The sequence below is a fragment of the Poecilia mexicana genome, unplaced genomic scaffold, assembly GCF_051168715.1.
Source record: "Poecilia mexicana isolate PSO_F unplaced genomic scaffold, ASM5116871v1 scaffold_16, whole genome shotgun sequence".
In the NCBI taxonomy this organism is placed as follows: domain Eukaryota; kingdom Metazoa; phylum Chordata; class Actinopteri; order Cyprinodontiformes; family Poeciliidae; genus Poecilia; species Poecilia mexicana.
In genome coordinates this window covers 20,182,233-20,204,907 of record NW_028263385.1, presented here as the reverse complement: position 1 = coordinate 20,204,907, position 22,675 = coordinate 20,182,233, and the positions used below count along the sequence as shown (strand labels likewise).

At 37.3% G+C, this 22,675-nt stretch overlaps 2 long non-coding RNA genes across 2 annotated transcripts; one reads left to right on the top strand and one right to left on the bottom strand.

Annotated features, from left to right (window-relative positions):
* Positions 1-417: 417 nt before the first annotated feature.
* Positions 418-22,461, top strand: LOC106919990 (uncharacterized). The gene is made up of 4 exons (XR_001418746.2): positions 418-709; positions 3,440-3,533; positions 8,116-8,240; positions 22,246-22,461. It is a non-coding gene; the product is annotated as an uncharacterized LOC106919990 (long non-coding RNA).
* Positions 1,565-2,297, bottom strand: LOC148155067 (uncharacterized). Its single transcript, XR_015765732.1, has 2 exons — positions 2,101-2,297; positions 1,565-2,020 (listed from the first exon to the last, which is right to left on the bottom strand). It is a non-coding gene; the product is annotated as an uncharacterized LOC148155067 (long non-coding RNA).
* Positions 22,462-22,675: the final 214 nt, after the last annotated feature.

The following is a 22,675-nucleotide window of genomic DNA, read 5'->3' as shown; positions in this document are numbered from 1 at the left end:
CTACTGTCTCAATCAGAAAGGATTTTGAAAAACGTGTTTCTCCTCTTGTTGACATTTAAATAAATGCTTTGTGAATAACACCCTGTGTAGAAGATCAATGCTGCTTGCATGCTGTGCTTTTAAACATGAAGGTAGAAGAGAGTTAATGAGCTCAGCCATAAGACTTAAGAAATGAGGAACAGCTGCTAGGAGGTTTTATTGCAACAATTTAAACAAATTAAAATACATTATATAAATTAGAAAAACAATTTTGGTGCATTGTTAAAGTTAGGGAGCCTAGAATTTTTTTTAACTGATTTTATTTTATCTTCAGATGGAGAAATACTGAATTCATTCATAGCTGCCTGTTTGGTAGAGGTTTAAATGAAACTGGTCCGCTGAGATTTACACAAAAGAAAACAAAACAGAAAAAACAGAACTGTGGCCTATGATGCTTCTTACTTTTACTGGTGGTACCCTTGGGAAAGATGTAAAAGAAAAGCCCTAAAGTAAATACATCTTCAATTAAAATAGAATGTGCTGACTCCATCTTTATGTTTTGTTTAGTTTTCTAATGGTAAATTGTAAGTGAAAATATAGAGCCTTAGTGACACCTAGTGGACATTGTTCATGTATTTAATATGGTCAGCCAAGCAGAACTCGTCCAGCTGCACGCATGGTGTCATCGATTGTCCTTCAGACACGTTTGTTCCTTGGACACTATTTGTCTGTAAGTTCATTTCATTAACTGTACTTTCATTATTGTGTTATATTTTATAAGAAAGGTTGTATGTTTCCCAACCACAATTTTATGTTATATCGTTAGCTAATTGGTGATAATTGGGAGCCATCGGTTTGCTGTAGTCTAGTCTAGTTGTTTTCTGTGTATTGTCTGTGGTTGATATGTACTTTTGTGCTTTATTACAGTTTTACAGATATATAAAAAGGAAACACCAACAACAGTTGCAAAATAAAACAAAACTATCAAGGACTGGATTATTTCCAACTAAAGTGTTAGCTAGCTGTCTAGCTTTGTAAGTGCAACACATTGTGAAGGCAGCATATAGAATATTTTATTAAAAATATCTTTAATTGAAAGGACCTAATCTAAAATCACTCTTTGATTATGTTAATAAATTGTTTTTCCTTCTTTTTCATTCGCCCTAACAATGCATAGTTGGTCAAAGCTATCCTAAACATTATATTGTTTTGATGGTTAACGTATATTGTGAATAACACAAATAACGGCGAGGAGCTATTTTCTTCCTGATTTCAACACATCTGCTTTAACTGACATGCTCTCATTTGGAAATGAGAAAAACAGAAAGTCATGTATTACTGAGCAACAATTTGGCTATTCAGTTTACAAAAAAAAAAAAAAAAAAACAGGTTGAGTTTGTTGTACTTCAAATTTTGAATCTGATATAACAAAATGTAGTCACGATTCTTTAAAAAACACAAATAAAATATCCCTTCAATTTCTAAACAGGAATCTCAAATACAGATGCAAACTTTGGGGTTATTGTCATGTTGGGTTTTAATCGTCTGACCCACATGCAAGAACACCCACAGTACAAGAGAAATCAGTAAAATAATATTTATTGTAGAGAATGACAGTCAGAGAAAGGGGAAAAACTGGTCCGGAGAGGATTCGATGCTTCTGGTTGGAGCTAAGGGTGAGAGAGTATGGTGAGTTCGATGACTGGAGGAAATGGTAAACTGCTGGAAAAAACTTAACGTTCTTACTTTTAGCTGAGATGATACGGACCGGGGGGGGAAAGTCTGAAGGATCCTGGGCGGATTACTTGAGGTCGAGTGTAGCTGCTTCGCTTATGGTGGTGGGGCAGCTCTGGAGGGCGGACGAGATCTGGGCGGGTTTCGTTATGGCCGGAGAGAGGAGGGCAGCGAGCGTGGAGATCTGATCCCCAAGGTGGGATTCAGGGACTTGGGCATCCGGTGGGTAATAATCCACCGGCGTCACAAGGAGAGGTTCAGCGCTGGATTTCCACTAAGGGGTTCACAGCTTCTGTAGTGAGAGTTCCTATGGAGGCACAAAAAACAAAGAATCACTAGAAATTCACAAAGTGCAATCACTGGAGAAATTCAGGTGGCCTGTAATACCAAAACTGGCAAAACACTCTGGCACTGGTGTGTAGGCTGCCTCCTCCTCTTATGCTCCTCCAAATGAGATCATGCAGTGCAGGTGATGAATATCAGCTGGTCCACGCCCTCCAGGAATGACTGCCAGGCGCCCCCTGAAGGATGGACAGGGAAACAGCAACCCCAACCACAGACAGGAAACACCCAGGAACCCAACAGTTATTAGCCAGCCTTGTTATGTTTGCATAATTTCTTCCAATCCACTATCCTAATTTAATAACAAACACAAAAATGCAATGGAAAACTAGTTTGGTTCCATACAACATAACTTTCCCCCACTCTGAGTGCTTGTGGCGCCCTATGACAGAATGGCGGCCTGGGCAGGAATCCATTCAGCCCTCTTCAAAAAACCAACACCACTGGACGAAGCAATAAATCCTACAAATGTCATCTTGGTGTAATAAATCAGCCATCCTGAAGTGTGTGTGGATTTTTGTGGAGTTTTTATCTTGTCCACATGCATATGAAAACCGTCTCAGAGTGTCCCCATCTCACTAATGGAAAAATGCTGAGCTCGCAGCTGAATGAAATACGCAGAAGACGGAACATGATGCAAAACAGCTGCAACAAAAATATAGCTTTTTTTTCATTGGCATAGAAAACAAGTGACACATACCATCTATTGTATGTAGGAAGGACATTTTAAAGGACATGTAAATGGCTAGATAGTGGAGAAAATCATGCGGTGGAGAAAATGAGCTGCGGAAAGTCGATATCATTTCTGGTCTAGTGCACTTGGACATCTGCATCCTGACATAAATCTCATCTGTGTAACATCAGGTTAAATCTTAGAGCCATGCAGCCTATTTGCAAATGGTTACTTTTGTCGCTTAAGACTCAAGTGTTCACCGTCATTATTCTTTCTTTATTACCGCAGATCATGTTATTGTTTCCCCCAGTAATATTTAGCAGCACACTTTGAGTTTCTACAGTTAGTTCTTGTGTAACTCCCATCAGTGTCTCCCATTAGCCACCATTCTGTGTATTGTTGATAAAACTGCATCAGACCAATGAAGTGCAGAGAAAGTAAAGACATAAAATCTAGATAAAACACACTGCAGAGTAATTTCTGAGGCTGATGATCCCATATGCTGGAAATATGCGACTGCCTTTGACGAAAAATAACAATGAGACAATGATTCTGCGCTAATACTACTTACAAAGTAGATCAAGCATGAAAAACTTAGCTTGCATTTTCAAAGTTTTACAGACAGCGGACTGTCCTCTGAATTTAATGTCAACCTAATATATTCCGTCTTGTCTAAAAGAGACTCTTCTTACCTCCTCTTCATCTTTGCAGTTGCCTTGATACTGCTTGCTCCACCAATCAGGTTGCCCACTGATGGGGCCTATTCATCATGAGCTGGTTGAAGAGATACTGCGGGCTGGCAGAGGTGAGGAGAAGGCACGTGTGTCCTATCTGAAGGTCTCTCTTTCTTGCCAATGCCCGTAACCACTCAAGGATAATGAATTCTCCCATCCTCCCCCTTTAACCTCCCTGTACGGCCAGGTTACAAATACCCAACAACATTATACGGGAGATAACCAGAAAGTGGGAAAAGTTTCAGATAGGCGGACGGTGTGTTTGTCTCTCAGCAGGACTGTGCAAGTGCAGCTCAGGGGGATCAACTTGTTTTTCCAGGTGCTGCTGTTTGAATAAGCAGACGAAGAATAAGCAGACAACACCATCCTGCTTCTGCTGCATTACCTTGGACTACTGTAAATATCAGGACTGTTTCGGTCTTGCATCATCTTGCGTCTCCGGTAGCAACACTTGGTTTTGTTAGTATTAAACCGAGAGCTTGCTGCCTTTTTTTTTTTCCTCTCTCTCTCTTTTCAGGAGTCTTGGAGAGTTTGGCATTTATGTAATGATCGATGAACAAAACATTTTCTACTGCTGTCAGAGTCCCAGAAGATACCTGTGATTAGCGCTGGTTCTGTGACGAGCTGCACACAGAAGTATTGAAAGGAACCACATATTTTCGAGTACCAAGCTTGCAAATCTGAATTATAGACTGTGCACAGTATTTTACAATAACGGCTTAAAAGCGAGACTATATTCACTGATGCAACTTTTGCTCTGTGTTTGCCACGTGACCTGCTTTGTGCTGAACTCAGATACTAACAGCAGTGAGTATTAAGCTGTCTTTCACAAAAAATGTGTTTTGAAATGAATCTAGCAACTTTTCTGGTGTCTCTAATATAAAATCAAGTCATGAAAAGCCTTACTCTTCTCACTGATCTGCTGGATCAGTGAGAAGAGTAAGGCATTTTCTCATCCCAAAGCATTCACAGGCATATCAGTCCATGTGCAGCAGGCCTTCCCAGCTGCAATCTGACCATGAGCTGTTCATCTGTCTATGCCCAGACCACAAAAGCCCTTGCTTGTTGACGTTGCTTACCATTGTTATTGTAGGCTCTGAAGTGGATGATAGGGTTAAAAACACAAAACTGATTTTGGAGAAAAAAAAAACAAAAACAAAAAACCCTAAGAACCTGTACATAAATGAATTTAATTAATAAAGAAGAGCAACTTTTTCAGTGTCTTTTTTTTGGAATGATTGTTGGAATTGTATCAAATATACACAAATAAAATCAGGAATTTACAAAAGGTATATCATTTCTAGTTTTAGACATACAAATCAATAGATTGATTATCAATACATAATCAATAGACAGATATTTTCCCTCTGTCCTCCAGTTCCCATTACATTGACATGCTCGTAGCTAAGTATGCAAATTGCATTATGACATCATTTAGCCACTTCCAGCTGATCCCCAGAGCACAGCTGAAACACCAAATCTGACAACATTCAAAGGAAGGTTTATAAAGTACAAAAGGAACTTTTTCTTTCTGTTTTGTCTGCACATAAAACTGGAACTACTCATCAAAACAGAGAGGAAGCAGGCTAGGATCAAAAAAGTGAAAACATCAGCATTGAAGTGTTCACTGTACAGAAATATGTTGAAAATTTGTCCGAACACCGTAGCAACTTTTTTGACCTTTATCGGAACGTCTTTAGTTAAATTAAAACATTTGATAAGAGCAACAGCAGAAAAACATCTATCTTGTTGAAATGTTAAACAGAATGAGCGATGATGGTCTTAGAGCTATAGGATATAAAATCACCACAGACTCATACTTTCCACGAGTAGTCTGTCTGTTCCTACACTGAGAAGCCATTACCTAAAGATTCTCGTCTTCCTTCTCCTCCTCCGCAGATTTTTATTTTTTATTTTTTCAAAAGCCTCCAGATGGCTCAGGCTCTTTTTGTTGGGGCCCATCAGCATGCTTCCCGCGCTGATCTCTGCTTGCTGATACACACTATTTGATTACCCGTGCACCTGCAGCGCTGGTTTCAATTTTCAGACAGAAGGGTTTGAGTGAGCTTTTCACACTTGTTTCAATAGAAAATGAGAAGTCATTTCAAGCCTCCCTTCAGTCAATACCGTCGATGTCGTTACGGTTTCCCATAAAGGAAATCTCAGTTGAAAAATGTTCTCATGATAGATTGATTAAAGTAACTTTTTATCCTTCTTCTCTCAGTCAACACAGAAAAATGCCTGTACATTAAATTTTAGGGATTTATTATGTATTTTTTTCACTCTGGGTGTAATTCTCGGATTTTGCAATTGAATAGGCAGAGTCATTGTGACTTTTTCAAGGTTTACATCCATGCAGAGGATTTTATAGAGAAACTGTTAAATACATTTCTGCTAAGGTGGCGATGTGATAAAAGGGGCATGTTGCTGTGGAATTTATCGGCTCCGTTTCTCAGTTGACTTCCTGTTGCTCAAAGTCCAGAAAATGTTGAAATTGGCAACACTGCCCTCGGCCTTACGTTACAGACTCGGCCTGCTTACTCAGCAAACTATTCAAGCAACCCCGGAGAGATTTTGTGTTTTTAATGTTTCAGTAAATCAAGATCTGAACTTTTTCAAGGATACGTTGCATTGTTTTGACTGAGCTTGAAACTGCTCCCATCAATAACTGCATGTTTTCATTTTTACATAAGCAATGCATCAAATGTCTCAGCATCTGCACAGTATGCAGTACCACTCATTTCAAAGGAGTCCCCAACTGTTTAGTGATGAGACATTGTTTTTAAACCAAAAATAGATCATTAGTGGGGATGATGCATTAAATATGGAAACTAAATAAACAACAAATGAATGAAATAACATATTTAATATACACTGGTTGCATTCAAATGTGGAATAATGCTAAGCTATGTCGTGTTGTATAAAATATTCTTTAATGATTCAGAATTTATCAAGACATTTTTTTTGTGTGCATCCAATGTAGAACTTATTTATAACCAGAACAAATATAAATCAACACTTCAATGTGAGCTCAGGAATTACACTTACTTTTATTTCACTCACAAATAATTGCTTAAGCGGAAGAAACACACACGAATACATCTAGCAAGCAACTGGTAGACAAATAATCTACAAAGATCTACTTGGGGATTTTAGTTTTTGGTGAGGAAAGTACTACTTCATAAATGTTTAAAATTTATCAAGAGTTTGTCAGTCTCATAAATTAACTTCTTTTGTCCTGGTACTAAGCTCTAATCCTTTAATTTTATCTTAAAAAGGTAGAAAATAAATGCAGATAGAACTCAAACGAGCCTGTCAGTGTCCTGCACCAGAATGGCCACAATAGCAAAGGAAATGATGTTTTGATGAAAACAGATGTTGGTTGTGCAGCTCTCGTGGAGCCAGCTTGCAGCATGTTTCAGTCTATGTAGGTTTTAAAGGTTTTCGGTTTTCCTCTGCAGCAGCAGTTCTGTCTTGTAAAGGTCACCTGTTCCCTTGAGGTTGAAGCCAGTAAAACTCAGGTAGGAGTCCCAAAACCCGTGCTTACGAGGGACTGATCAAACCAATCAGGAGCAGAGTAGGAGTTACATTTGTAATGCCATTAAGGGGTGGATTTCATTACTACTGTCAGATATATGAGAGACTTCTCAATTTCAGCCATGATAGCTGTCATACGACTGAGGCTGTTTCACCTTTCAACCATTTCATATATGTAATTCTTTTACTGACACATTCAAAGTGTGATATCTTTGTGAAACCTCCTGAAATTGTATTTTTTGAAAAAGTTTTTTTCAGTGATGCAAAAGAAAAAACAAAAACAAAACAACCCCCCTTCTCTCCCCTCCACAAAACCCCCCAACAAAACAAAAAGTACCACTGATAAGAAGTCTTGGTTAGTTTTATGAGGATCTGGCAAGAAGCAATTCCAATAGGTTAAAGTTCACAGAAAGAGAAGGCCTCTCTGCATAGGATTCTCACTAAAATGCATGTCTGCTGTTCAGGGACGCGAAAATAAAAATGTACAGAAATGGATCAAAATAAAAATTACTTGTATATTTTTATAGCCTCTGAAGTGATGCCCGTTTTCCAAATCTTTTTTTTAACACATTACCAAGACAAACAGTGAGTTGAGGCTTTTAAAATCTAAAGAGTTCTTATGGCCTGTCACTGCGAAATGGACAGTGAGTGATGGCCGTCATCCTTGAAAATGACAAGAAAAAGGCTTTTAGGATGATGAGTGGTTGATGTGACAAAGGTATTTCTGGCTAAGTGCCCCTTCTTTACCTGGCAAGGACAGGGAAAAGGACACTGAAAATCCTCCATGCAGCATCAGTTCTGCTTTGTTATATTTTAAAAATATAAGATTTTATAAGGACTTACAAAAAAAAAAAAAGTTAGCAACTATCTGCAGTCAAAGTGAAGAGAGGAGTCTTTTTTTCCTGTCAGAAATTGCCGTACAGTATTTTTTTAGGCATGTTTCTTCTGTGCTTAGCTTAAAATCTTGTGAGAATTTGATAATATTTTAGTCATTTATATAGAACAGTCAAAGTCAGAAACGTTAAAGCACACAGTTAAGCCAAAAGTTATTCATACCTCCGGAGAATTTAAGCTGAAAGTAATCTTTGAATTTGACCAACATCCTTTGTCTGACAGGAAGTGATGTCAGCATTTTGGAGCAGCCCAGCCAGAATCCTGACTTGAATCTGGCAGAGAACCCATCACTAAATGTTGAAGTGATGGCAAGGAGGCCTTCTCACCTCAAAGAGTTCATAATTAAGGTAACTTTTCAAAATACTAGTGGAAACATGAGAATAGGTGGTCAGCATTTAAAGCAAGGGTTTGGTGTCTGTAAGTCCAAACACATTTTTTCCATTAACTACTGAGAAGGGTACACATAAAATTTTCAACATGTAATTTTTTTTTAATACAATGTCAGTGTAAACCTTTTTTTTTATTTTAGATAATTTTAGCATTTGGATTATTTTTTTCAGAAATGCCTGTCCCATTTGGCTTTTAGAGGAAACCTTGAATAAAAATGATCTTAAACCTAAAGCTGCCAGGCGTATGAATAATTGCAGGCTAAAAGTAACTGTAGAAACCCGAAACATAAAATTGATTTTTATGTAGTGTAACAGCAGAGCAGTTAATAATTGAGCCATTTAAGTTTCTTGAATAATGCATTGTACTAATGCTGTGTAACGTTTATTGAACTAAACGTTACACAATATTAATGGGAGTAACTAAGATGTGCATATATAATTCTCAACAATTAGTTAATAGCAAAATATTCAATAATTGTTCAAAAGATGAAACAAAAACAAACAACCCACATCACCTTAAACCCATGAAAGCAATATTCCAGGAAGGTCCAGGAAGCGACATTATTGTACATGGAAGAAGCCCTAAAAAAGCTCATCACGACTGGAGTCGGAAGGTCAGCCTTCATCAGCCGTTCTGTGTGAGACATTCTTGAAAACAGCTGCAGAGTTATCATCAAAAGTCAAGTTGTCAGATAAATCCAGTTTGTTTTACCCAGAAAGCACGGTGGGCAAAAGCTATTGTTGGTTTTTATTTTAACCTTCCGAAGTCAGTGGTCATCTTTTTCATTTTGTCTGAGTTGACATTAATGTCGAGTACGAGCAACAGTGCTCGTCTTCTTTGACTTTTAGAGGTAATCTGAAAATGTACAGTCAGCTGTTGTTTGTTGATTCTGTGCTGAGCTCTGATGCATCAATCTATCTTTAGGTTTTATCAGCTATAACTATCTCTAAGCCACATTCTACTGTGTGGATTCAAATTTGATCTAAGTGATAAAAGAACAAAACGTATGATCTCCTGTAATTCAAAAATAATAACCAGGAATCTCCCATCTGTTACTAAGACTGAACCAATATCTGAAAACAAATACTCAGAGAATCTGACTGATGGATCCCTCATGTGCAGCAGTGGATTATAAAGCTGAAGTTAAAGCTTGTTTTCTTCTTAAAGTCTGGTATTTCAATTTAGGCCTAAAACTAACAACTTTCTGCCACATTTGTGTGTATATTTTACTGTTAAGTGTCTTTTTTAAATGGAAACTACATGCCTGTATTATTGTATGCCATTGTCCCAGAGGTACATCAGAAACTTTATAGCTCTACTTCACAGTGGCTGTGATAGTGCCGATGCATGCTATGGAGACTTGATGCAATTCATTGCTGCAGTTCTCCAATAGAGAGCTTAATGCATTTTATTTTTACCTCATGATTAGCTATTTTTGTTTTATTTTGTAAAATAAATTAGATTGTTCCACCTGAAGGTTTTCTCACACTTGCATTTTCAAAGTCTAAATGTAACACGTTTGAACGTACAGCTCGGAACATTGGTACTATTTTTTCCCCTCCTTCTCTATTAATCTGTTTGTTTATTGTCTGATATCTCATTTTATAACCTCCTTGCCTGTGAAAATGTTTGACCTGATTGACTCCCTCCAAACTTGCTTAGCTGTCAAATCTATTTTTAAGAAACCCAGTTTTTACTCCACTCAGCCAAATAATCACAGGCCCATTTCTAAATTACCTTCCACTTAAAAAAAAATATTCGAAAAATTGCGGCTGAGTGAAATAACTTACTTGTTTTCAGGAAAAAAAAAAAAAGGTTTTGTGTTTTTGTTTTGCACTGCTACTTCAATAATTTTGAATTATTCAAACTGTCTGAATTACTTGAGTGCCAAAAAGAAATCAGCAGCAGGTAAAACAAAACAAAACAAAAAAAAACGTCTCCTAGAAAACAGAGTGGTGATGGTTGGTTGGAAAGCAGAGCTCTTCTGATCAGTGTGTTGTTGTTTCCAACCTTTACAAGATCATTCAGTGTATAACCATGACAAATTAATTTCAAAATATTTTCAAATTAAGAACTTGATATCGTTAGTCATGCTTATTTATTGTTGTATAGACTCATGAGTGAATAAAATAGTGATTAATTACTTTCAGCTAGTCGGGCCTCTTAATCAGTCTTGTTTGGGCACTACTTACCTGCTTATTTTAACGTCCTGACTTTAACTTTCAGGGTCAAGATATTTCTCCAACGGCAACACAAAACAGGTACGAGCTGGCAGTTACCGGTTGCTATGGTAACCGCCGTTCGTCAAGAGCAACCCAACATAACTTATAGCAATAAATGTCAGGAGAAATAACTTTTCAACTTGACAGAATGAATTTGAAGAATACATAAATTTTGACACACTTCATATTTTTCAATTATATATATATATATATATATATATATATATATATATATATATATTAGCATTGAGATGGAGGGATCCATGCTCCATTTTTCTAAGGATTTGAAGTCTATCTTAAAATCTAAATAGAAGTGTCTGAGGGAAAGTCAGAAACACTTGGGGTCAGTGGCTGGAGTTCAGATGTCCCAGTGCTGTGAATTAGTCTGATAGATGGTGCTCAGCCTGACAGAGCGACACAGTGACTGAATCACTGAAAAGAAGGTTGGGGTTTGATTAAAAAAAAAAAAAAAAAAAAAATCTTGACTGTCACACTATTTCTGATTAAGGTTTTTTTTTTTTCCTTCCTTTCTGCTGTGTGGGAAAAGTACTTTCACACTTGGTTAGAGATAGTTTTTAGTGATGCCAAGAAAGTAAAAATCTGTGAAATCCCAATTAACCTTCTACAAGCCCTGATAAAAGAAACTATGGAAAAACGTCAATGGCAGGACGTTTTGTTAGTTTGTTCTTAACGTTGCTTTGTTAGCGAACACTGTGTTTTGTAAATGAATGAATGAAACTGTTGTAAATAATGACTCTCTTTTAGACTACGTGTTAAAAAAAATTGTTGAATTGTAATTGGCACTTAGTTTTTTTCTTTTTTTTCAGAACAAGATAAGACATTTTTGAGCAGGCGAAGATGCAAACCTGAGACAAAAATACATTAATAAATCCAATTATGTTTTGTGATTAAGAATTTCTTTCCTTACTGCTGCACGCTTCCCAGTGTGTTCATGTAATCATCTAGTTGTGCTGATGTGGATGTCTGCACGTTCCTTTATATATAATATGTTTTTATCTTACTATGCTACGATAGCACCTTCGCCAAACCTGCTTTTGACTAATGGTTTGAGAACATATCAAATGTGCACCTGTGGGTTTACTGTGGCGGTAATGACTGCCATCTTCCCTGATCCTCTGCGTGACATTTTAATGATAACATTATAGATGACTGTGGGTTTTCTTTCTTGAAGTCGGAATATCACCTTCATCGGCCACTTTCAAAAACATATTTATCATTTCTCTCGTCTTTCACCTATCAGAATGTAAATCACATTTCCCAGTCATAAGTGATAACTTACATTTCTGCTCACTCGACTTTATTTTGTTGTGTATTTCCTCTGTTGGTAGTATATTTCATCCTTTAATGTCAGTCTACATTGAACTTTTTATCCTTTACATCATTTCCATTGTGTTGTGTCCCTTCCTCAGACAGAGACGACCGTGTTCAGCTGGCATACTTTATAGGAGTTTTATTAAATTCTATAAATGGTCACGTATCAAGATCTTGAGTCATTAAAATTTCACAGTACTTCTCGTCAAATGAAGGTCTCTTTAGTGAAATGTTATTTCATGCTCTTACTGAAGGCCCTGGTTATTAAAGTGAGTGTTTTACATTTGAGACCGTGTGTGTTTGAGGCTCTTTAGTAAGACAGGATGTACTTAGGATGAACATGAAAACTGTACATTGAACCAACCAACAACATTTAGATAAGCGTAGATGAAGCCCCCCCACTTGAACTGTCAGATTAGTTTAGTTTAGTTTTGTGTGTAATTGAATTTCTGTTCAATCTTTAATTAATCATTTTCATGAAGACCAACATTGTTGCAGTAACTGGGGCACATCTGATTTCCTGCATATCAGCTGTTTCCACATGTTTCTATTTAGAGCAGCAATAGAAACTGCAATTTAGCACCAGACATAAAAAATAAAAAAACAACAATATTTTAAATGTGTTTTCCTTTTTCTATGCTGCTGAACTAAAAGATTAATTTATTTTAAGCCTTTTTACACATTTTTATCATGGGGCACAAGCGTGCCTAAATCAGGCTCTGTCGACTCTAACCCATGTGTTTTGCAAAAAATTGTTTTGTTTTTTTTAACTCCCATCAACATAAAAAGTTTTTTTTTTTTTTAAGTAAAAATTTTTATAGTCTTTATTGTGCATTCATGGGAGAACTGGATTTTCAGAGATTTTAAAAACAGAGGCACAAAAGTCCATTTTGCACATGCCAACCTTTATTGCTAGAGATAAAAAACCAGGTCATTTTTTACAGTTTTAAGTTTTCTTCCTACATTTGTCCCTCCTTGTCCTAGCTCTCATTTTCTTAAAACAAAATCTAACTTGAGCATAATCCGTGGTATTGCAATAACAACTTTTCCTTATATTTTCCACTGCAAATATTGGTTAAAAGTCAATACCCTTAAATAATTGGATAATGATTAGTCGAGCAAACAGTGGAAAAAAAATCAACTGAATGCTCCGCAGTAGAATGGAGCACATGGAAAACATAATAAACACGACCAAACACTCCGATGGTGAAAAGGCTGCAATTTCAGTACCAACCAAATTACAAGAATACCACAAAGCGAGCAACAAATAAACAATACAACTATTATTTCTCTACTTGATTAAGTAGAGAAATAATAGTTTGTCTTTTGCTCATAACTCTGGGCCTGGTAAACCTCACTCAGAATGATGCGACCTGAGCAAATCAGACTTAGAAACATCCGGTTGCACTATTACGAATACTGGACTGTGTTGACATCGTTAATAGTTCAGACATTAATTAGCAGAAGCCATTTCACCCCACCAGAAACCAATTCAGACTATATGTAGCAAGTGACAGAGAGAGAGAACGAGAACTGTGTTGTGATAACTTTTTTCTTGCACAAAAAGCACATTTTTGGGGTAATGTTGTAGATATAAGACATAAGACGAAAAGATATTCCACAGACATTAATCTTTTGAAGACAGCAGCTAGCTTACTTAACACTGTTGCCACATTCTGTTTCACAGCAGCCTGATTTCTGATATGATGCTCCAGTTCAGTTGTTGAGCCAGCTTTCATTACAGTTGCAGAAGAAGATGACTCACAAGTGCATGTGGCTGGGTACTTCGTTAAATGAAAGAGTTGCTCTACACAGAACTTGAAATAAGCTGTGGTCTGTTTAAAGGGGCTTACTCTTATAAAGGACTTTGAGTTTCCCCCCTCCAACTTGAAAACCTCCATAATCTTCAAAGCAAGCATGTATTTGAAGTGAGCAAGTCATCTGCCTTTCACAAAATCAGCTGTTTTATTTGGACTTGAAAGTCGGAAGTCTGGAAGTACGGCTAATCTTCAAGCTTACTGCAAAAACAGTCTAGCTAGGCCGTTTTATGCGTTTACATGAGTAATTATGCAGCACTTGTCTGTTTTGTCCTTTATGAGTTGAAAGACAACATTTGTGTTTATGAATATTTGACTTTACCGTGTTAATCCACTGTTTGCTCGACTAATCATTATCCAATTATTTAAGGGTATTGACTTTTAACCAATATTTGCAGTGGAAAATATAAGGAAAAGTTGTTATTGCAATACCACGGATTATGCTCAAGTCAGACTTTGTTTTAAGAAAACGAGAGCTAGGACAAGGAGGGACAAATGTAGGAAGAAAACTTAAAACTGTAAAAAATGACACTGTCGACCTGGTTTTTTATCTCTAGCAATAAAGGTTGGCATGTGCAAAATGGACTTTTGTGCCTCTGTTTTTAAAATCTCTGGACATCCAGTTCTCCCATGAATGCACTTTGATATAAAGAAAATTTTGATGTAAAGAATATCAAAATTTTCAGTTAAAAAAGCCCCACTTTTTATGTTGATGGGAGTTAGAAAACAACATTTTTTTCGCAAAACACATGGGTTAGAGTCGACAGAGCCTGATTTAGGCATGCTTGTGCCCCATCATAAAAATGTGTAAAAAGGCTTAAAATAAATTAATATTTTAGTTCAGCAGCATAGAAAAAGAAAAACACATTTAAAATGTTTTTTTTTTTAATGTCTGGTGCTAAATTGCAGTTTCTATTGCTGCTCTAAACAGAAACATGTGGAAACAGCAGCATCGTTTATGGTGTGCTTTGTTTATTCCTTATCCTCAAGTTTGATCCATGGCTGGATTTCCTGGTGCTGCTTTATGTCCACTTTAATCACCCAAGTCTTTTTATGGGATTAAAGAGGACATAAAGACACAGAGTAAAAACTTTAATTTACAAACGACAGCATCTCCTGTTGTCCACATTAAAGTGAACGTATCTAAGGGCTAAAGTGGAGTTTAAATGTGAAATGGTGAAAAATGGTTGAAATAAGATTATCAATCAGTGGGACAAACCTGGCAACAGTGACACCGGGTCCTTTTAACTTTGCTTGCCTTCTGGTTCCTTAATGACACAGACAGAACAGGCACTGGACGGTAATTGATGAGCCAATCAACAAATAATTGCAACCAGTACATTAAATACGAATGGACCGTTACGGTCATGCAGATAAGTCAATGCTAGCAGAAAGTTTAAGCCCATATGATGTCACTGATGTAAGATGTAAGGTCTGATGTAAGAACTCCAAGATGACATGTTTATTTTGTGAATGCGGCAGAGAGTAAAGAGCAAACTACAGATGTTAACTGATAATTAAATTTGCCTCGATGTCAAAAACTGCAAAACAAAAATAAATAAATAAATAAATAAATAAATAAATAAAAATACATTTTCTCAGAATAATCTGTAGATAAAATGGGTTCCAAACCCATCATTTTAACAAGCCATTACCAAGGAGTGTTGTGTCTCTACTTTGTGCTAATATTTTGAACCGTAGCTCAAAACCATTTAAAATGATGTCTTTGTTGGAAGACAGAGCCTCCAGTGTCCACAGTTAAAAAGCTATTAGCCTTGAGCCGACATATTTTCCTCTGCTTACTCAGTCAGTTTGGAAAACGCAGCAGTGGGAAGGCTCTGGTCAATGTTCAGTCTGATATAATTTTGGCTCATGCATTTCTTTTGGTTAGAAAATAAAAAAAATAAAAAAGAAATAAAAATATGTGATGAATTTGCTCTTGATGAGAACATCTTTCTCCAACAGTATTGTTATTGTTGAAATCTGGGTGCTGTAAAGCATTTGTGACTGTGGAACGGCTCACTCTGCGTCTATCTCTCCGCGGCCGCTGCCTAAAATCTCAGTTGATGGCAGCACAGATGGCGCTATAGTCGGCACACATATACCCAGTCAACATAAACGCATTAAACCAAGTGATAGAGAAAAAGAGCAGATGCTATATTAATTTTCTCACTGTTAATCCAATTCTCTGCGGCATGCCACACTTCCCCGTTTCCCTCCCGAAAGCCCGCTGAATTGGTATTCTTCTTCAGGCACAACTTCCTGCAGTAAATATTTATGGAGGGGACTGGCATGAGGTGATAAGGAGAAAGGGTTGGTTCACGATAAAACAGAAGTGTTTAAACGGAATATTTAATGACGACACTCGTTTCTATACGACACAATAGCATTTTAGAGCTTTAAAAGGCGTTTCTAGAAGATTTTTGGTAAAGGTCAAAGAGGCTTTCTGAAAACTTTTCTTCGCCCTGGAGCAACGTGCTGTGTAGTGACTGTTTTTACCGAGGCACTACAATCATAAATGAAAGCGTAAAATGCCGTACAGAGCTCTGTGGGCTGCAAGATTAAAATAGAAAACTATTTGTCCACACAATAGCAAAATAAAAACTATGCTTGAGGTTTTATTTTTGCTGCACAGCTGAAACATCAAACTCCTAAATGCTGCTAATCACATTTCTTCGCTAGCAGCATGTACAATTTAGATATTGAATCTCTTGAACACTCAAGTTCAAAGGGCCTCGGTAACCCTTTCAGTAATATTTTCTTTCTAAAGCAACAGCTAGATGCAAATTCATTAAGTAGAAAGGCTGTAAAATCACGTCTTTTAAACCTGAGCTAAATTGCTACTTAACACCTACATCTATATTTACATTTTGTTTTATAGAATATCTTTAAGATTCATAACCTAAGTTCACAATCTGCTTTGCACAAGACATATATTTATAGCAGTATCTAATATTATTATTTTCTTGCTTGTTGAAAAAAGTATAATGAGAATAAACTTTTTTTTTGGACACATGGAGTGATAGATTTGTTTCCCCACTTTTAAAAATGGGGTGCAATAGCTCCACCTGATCCAACATTCAGGTGTCTGTGGTCACACTTTGGACTAGTCGTTTATCACTTGGCACATTTTGTAATGAATCATTTTATTACTGTCCAAATGTTATTGTTTTCAGTTGTGATTAACTTTTATTTGGTACTTTTTGTGCCAAGTTATTTTAGTTTGGGATGACTTCGTTTTTGACAGACTAAATCTGTCTCCTCTCTATACGGTTTTCTCCGGTATAGACGTGTTTTGTCCTAGTCACTTCTTGTAACACATTAATTGTACTTTTTTTTTTTTTTTTTTGGTGTCTGTTGCTTATCCAAGATAAAACATATTGTTTTAAATAATTTGAAAACTAGCTTGATTAATCTGCAAAATAAATGACTTCCTATCCACCAAAGGCGAGCAGTCTCTGGTAGTTTACATTTCATTTGTGTGTGCATTGTCAACAGTGACAATCTCAGATGACCCAGACTGATCTCCCTATAAGACTGCAGCTGTTGTGTATTTTACTTATCGAGTATTTTATTGAATAATCCTTCATTAAATGAGTAAGTGGATGTACATGTGCTGCAGTGCATTCCCAGCCTCTGTTTCCTTAAATCCCTCAATTAAATCTGCATTAAGTGTTCATTGAGTTGAACTGGAGCTATATAACATCGTGTTCTCCCTCTCCATCACCGTCAGCTCTGGATTCAGAGGACTGTGTGTTGAGGCCCCTTTGCACTCCATGCTTACTTAATGGCCAGATAGCATGATAAAACCAGTGAGTTGTTGTACTAAAATGCATAACCTGAGTGTTTCACAGCTGCCTTTTTGAGATGAAAATGTTCTCAGCATTTGTTGTACTTTATTTCACATGTATAAAAGATTAAATAATGAAAAAGTTAATTTTTCTTGACCAATGATCTTTAGATTTAGATCAGTCAAAACTTGGAAATAATTCAGCGAATTTCTAAGCTATGGTAAGAGGTGACCAAAAAAAAAAAAAATATCAGAGTAACTCCTTGGTTATCAAAGTGTCTGCAACCGCAGGTACCTGGTGTCTCCATGGCAACCTCTGCTGTACACGCTGATCAATGTTGGCATTCCTCACAAGTTCAAATAATCACTTTGGGGTGCAGCTCAGGATTGCACTAGACGGTCGGCTCACGCAACAAAAACCACCTCTTTGTTACCCTCCATTGTAAGGTGTCAGCACCACTGGTATTGATTCAGCAACATTTAACAGCACAAACATGCAGCTGCGTTGTGCTTCCTGCAGGTCAGTGTTACTCTGTGCTTGGCTAACAGTTCTGCTGCTGACCCTTCGTCTCTAAGCTCGCTGCTTTCTGCGTGTCCTCTGTGGTTAGCTGGGCCGTCTCCTTGTGGCTATGGGGATGGCTATGCCGCTTCACCTCGACAACAAACCATGTATTATCTTCTACACATCACTGCAACATGCCGAGTCCGTGGAGTCGAGCATAAACACAGTTTTCCTGATACAGAGACCGTTTTTACACGTTATACACTCTGGCTAGCTAAGACTAATAAAAAAGCAAAGGCAAGTGATTTTTAATGAGTAAACATTTCCTCTTGCATCCCTTCAAAAAAAAAAAAAGAAAAACCTCAAAGGTTACATAGGCTTACTGCTTGCAAGGGCATGATATTCATGTTTATACCGTCATCATGATTGTAGTTGTAACAAAATGATTATATCAGGTTTTATATTGTTTTCGTAAATTAACTACTGCAAATAATGGAAACATAATAATGCACAATTAATCACTTGGCAGGTGTTACAGTGTTACTGTTGTTTTGATTCACATTTATACGAATCCAACAGGCAAATCACGCGTCATGAATTTAAATATACATATAATTGGCACATCAGCTGCTTTTTTTTTTTTTTTTTTATTTTTTTTTACTGGGACATGAGTGGAGAAACCAACTGAGAAATAGTTTAACCATTGGAAATGTTGAGTATGAGACAGGATGAGCTTTTAAATCTTTTCAAAGGCGATACTTGGCAGCGAGGACCCCACTGTGACAGATGGCAGAGGGAGGTGGGGGAATAGAGGAGTACGGCAGATCAGACCTGACTCACGATTGAAGCGCTGGAGGATGAGGGTTTTTGGAACTCGGGACGAAAACTGGGTGATGCAAGAAGGGATTTCAGGATTGAACCGAAACATGAATCATCTAACTTTAACGACACTTCGGAGGGTCCCGACCCAGGAGAGCTTTTCAAGGGGTTTGAACAAGTTTGCAAAAACATGAAGCGTTCCATTATAAGGCTCTCAGTGAAGGACGCTGTTATGCTTAATTTCGCTCTCATGTTGAGCTTTGTGATGAGATGGATTCATTGCATCGCATCTTGAACCAGGGTCGTTCTTATTTGCATGCAATTAAGAATTTAGCCGAGCAAAGGACATGACTCTCTTATGCTGCATAGGCTTGTGGGAGACTAATTGCAAATGTTGTGAAGCTGTCTGAAGCCTATTGCTGGATTTATTAACCATTTTGTTGTGTTGTTTTGTGGTTATTGTAAGTAGGCTTTGCTGGGAAGATGCATGCACACACAACTCTGACGAAAGCGACCGAGTCATCGGGGATTTGAATCGCAGAACTGCACAGCTAGACATGTGAAGAAGAGAAAATCTATAAAACTGATTTGGAATCTAACATCAAATCAATAGTTACATAGTAGTAAGCTAACATGTTTTTACATTTTTTTTTACGTTACTTCAGAAAATTTTATTATATTGTGAGAGAATTTTGTTGATTACAATACAATATTAGAACAAAATAAGCACGACTGTAAATTGGAAGGACTTTTTTTTAATTCAGAGGTTTGGTGGAGAACATTAACAGCATCATGAAGAAGAAAGAATAAGGCAGGCAGGCCAGGAATATGCTGCAAAGAAGTTAATTTATTTAGATTATAGAACAATATAACAAAATTTTAAAAAACTTTTACCGGGCTATGTTAAGAGCAGCCCATGGTAACTTTGGAGGAGCAGCAGAGATTCACAGATCAAGTCCTGTTGACAGGACAGCTTTTCTACTGTCTTGCATTGATCTTACACATAAAATTTCAATAAAACAAATTGTTTGTCGCATGGCAACACGTGAAAGTGATAATGTGTGCAAGAAAATCTCCTTATCTAAAATCAAAGAAGTCCAACTTTCCGATCTCCTTGTTTTGAACTGGATTCTCCCCCTCTCGGCATGATGCTCGTGACCCAGGAGGATTCTTAATGAGTTTACTGCTTCGCCTGTTTCCTAACATCCAACACTTACCGCCATCTGTTGTGCTTAAGTACAACCCACCCTCAAGTCCAAATCTCATCACCTGATTTTCAAGTTACGCTGCTCTGCTCCACTCTCTTATCCCCTCGTCCTCCTCGGGGAGTCAGTGCTCCTCCTTTGGAGTCGGGCTTTGTGGATGGAAAGGGTCCAATCTTTATGGAACGCTGGGTATTCAATCTTGTCTTTCCTCTCCGCCTCCTTGATGATCTCTGCAGTCCTCTTTAGCTTTATCTTTCGGAGAGAAGCAACTATCTGCATCATCTCCCTCCCTCTGTAAATTGTTTTTCCACTTCTCCAGTGACTTGTTACACGCTATCGTGATTTACTGAGTGATGCTTCAGTGATTTTGTATCTCTTTGTTTAATCAAAAAGAAACTAACACAGGGGCAGAAGTATTAATGTCCTTTTCTCCACCTATGAGGAGCTGCTGTTTTTGTTTCGAGACAAAAGACGGGCAGACCTGTCTAATGTGAAATGTTTATGTATTCTTGTGGCGTAACATGTCGTATTAATAAAACAACATCATAACATATAGTATTAACCTTGTTAGGTTAATCCTGCCAGCATTAAATAACGGTAAAAGGCTTTTACATCATTGCGCTGTTTATTGAAGAGCGTTGCTACTTTACAAGCTATCTGATGTTTATTCATGTTCTTACCAAGCCTCTAATGTCCCCTGGTGCACAGGCCATGCTCGAGTTCAGTCTTCCTATTTAAAATGTGTGGGTTTTACAGCTGCATTTACTAGTAAGAGCATTAAATAAATGTAATGCAGATGAAAGAGACTTATGTACAGCCAACGAAGCAGAAAACCAGCGCTGTTAAATTTATTTCAGAGCAAAGTTCAGCTCACTTTTTAAGGACACACTGACATGGCCAAATTTCTCAAGAAGGCACAGAATGAAATATGAGAAAAGCAAATTGTGAATTATTAGAGGTGAGTTCCTGCCATATGTTGGGTGAAACAAGTACTCAATACATCAATGTCAATATTTTTAACAGGACCATAAATGTGAAATTTACACCCGATGTCGACAAGAACCCAAATACTCAACACATACAAAAAAAACAAAAAAAAAACTGAGGAATTTTACTTCATAAATGAAATTGTGTTATAAAGTTGAATGGTACGGGGAATAAGTATTTAACACAGAAAGTAATGATTGACAGGAAGGCGTAGAAGGCTGTCAAGAAACCAGCTGGTATGTGCAAATCAATATCATTGGTATATTATTTGAAGGCATTCAATATGCTGAATTAAGTAGCAAATCTTGAAAGGTAAAATACGACCAGATATTTCAACTTGTATGAACAACACCGATGACAACATATCAACAACTTAAAGATGCTAAAATATTCTTGAGGACAGTAAATGTCATGCCTACCTACATTATTTTCTACAAACCAAATTAAAACATGTCAGGCTTAATCTGCTGGTGTATGTCCAGTCAGATATCAGAGATGTAGGTGAATGGTTACTTGGGTTTTCCCAGCTTTAGCTGAACCTCTGGGGATTAGAGCTCATTCTGGTGCTTTCAGGTGACTGGAGGAATTAGGCTGGTGCTGATAAAAGATTATAACGTTATGATAACTTTGAAAAATACTACTTTATTGTTGTACTGTACTTTAGACAAGAAGCTTTCAAACAAAACGTAATGAGTTAATCTCTTTGACTTTGCAAAACCAAATGGGGACTCCGACAGAAACATAAAAAGTCAAAGTTTCCAGGAATCTTTTCATGATGTTGGGACAGAAGGAGATCATATATTTCTATTTACTAAGATTTTACCCAGAAGCTTTAGAGCAGAAACTAGCTTTTTTATTTTATTTTTTTACTTTTTGTGTTGGATACTTTGAACAAGATGAAGATGGTAAATATCCATGTCTTTAATTAGGCTTCAGGATAATAATTGTTAAGATAGTTCCAGAAGAAGATCTGATGACAGGGATCCAAACTGACAAAGTTAGTTTCATCACAAGTTATAACAAACCTGAGTTGGAAACTACTATCACACATTTCTGGGCATTCGTTACTTCTGTCCACTTCAGTTTCCTGAGAGGTTCTTCAATTCTTTCTGACTGCTGTGTGCAGTCCTCAGCGATGTACCGGAGGGCCTCATCGCTTTGACCAACTCTGTTTCAGTTGATGCCAAAAACTTAGAGAAACCAGGATATTTTGAGCAGTTCTAGTTTCAGGATTGTGACAGATGTTTGCTGTTTGTTGTGACACCTCCTTTTATTTTTCTGCTTACAGATGCTTGGCAATAAAAGCCTCGTCTGCTCTTCAAGTCTGTTCTTCCCACCAGAGATCTGAGCAGCGGAGGCGAGGAAGACCAATGTCGAAACATTTGACAAGATGGAGCATCCCTTTTTTAAATAACATCACTAGAATAATTAGATCTTTTGTTCATTCTGTTGTTGGAGCATCGATGTAAGATGAGAAGCGACAGCTTTAAGAAATTTGAAATCAGATCACAGTCTGTGGTTGTGTTTTTTATTAGAAGATTTCTACAAAAAAGTACATCAGTTCATCTTTGGTAATAGCTCCTCCAAGTCTCCTCTCTTCTCAGTTCTTTCCTCTTTTAAATCTATCCTAGGAATTGAGAAATCCCTCAAGATGCTGTGCTGGAATCGATTTCCAGGTCACAGACACACACACACACACACACACACACACACGGAAA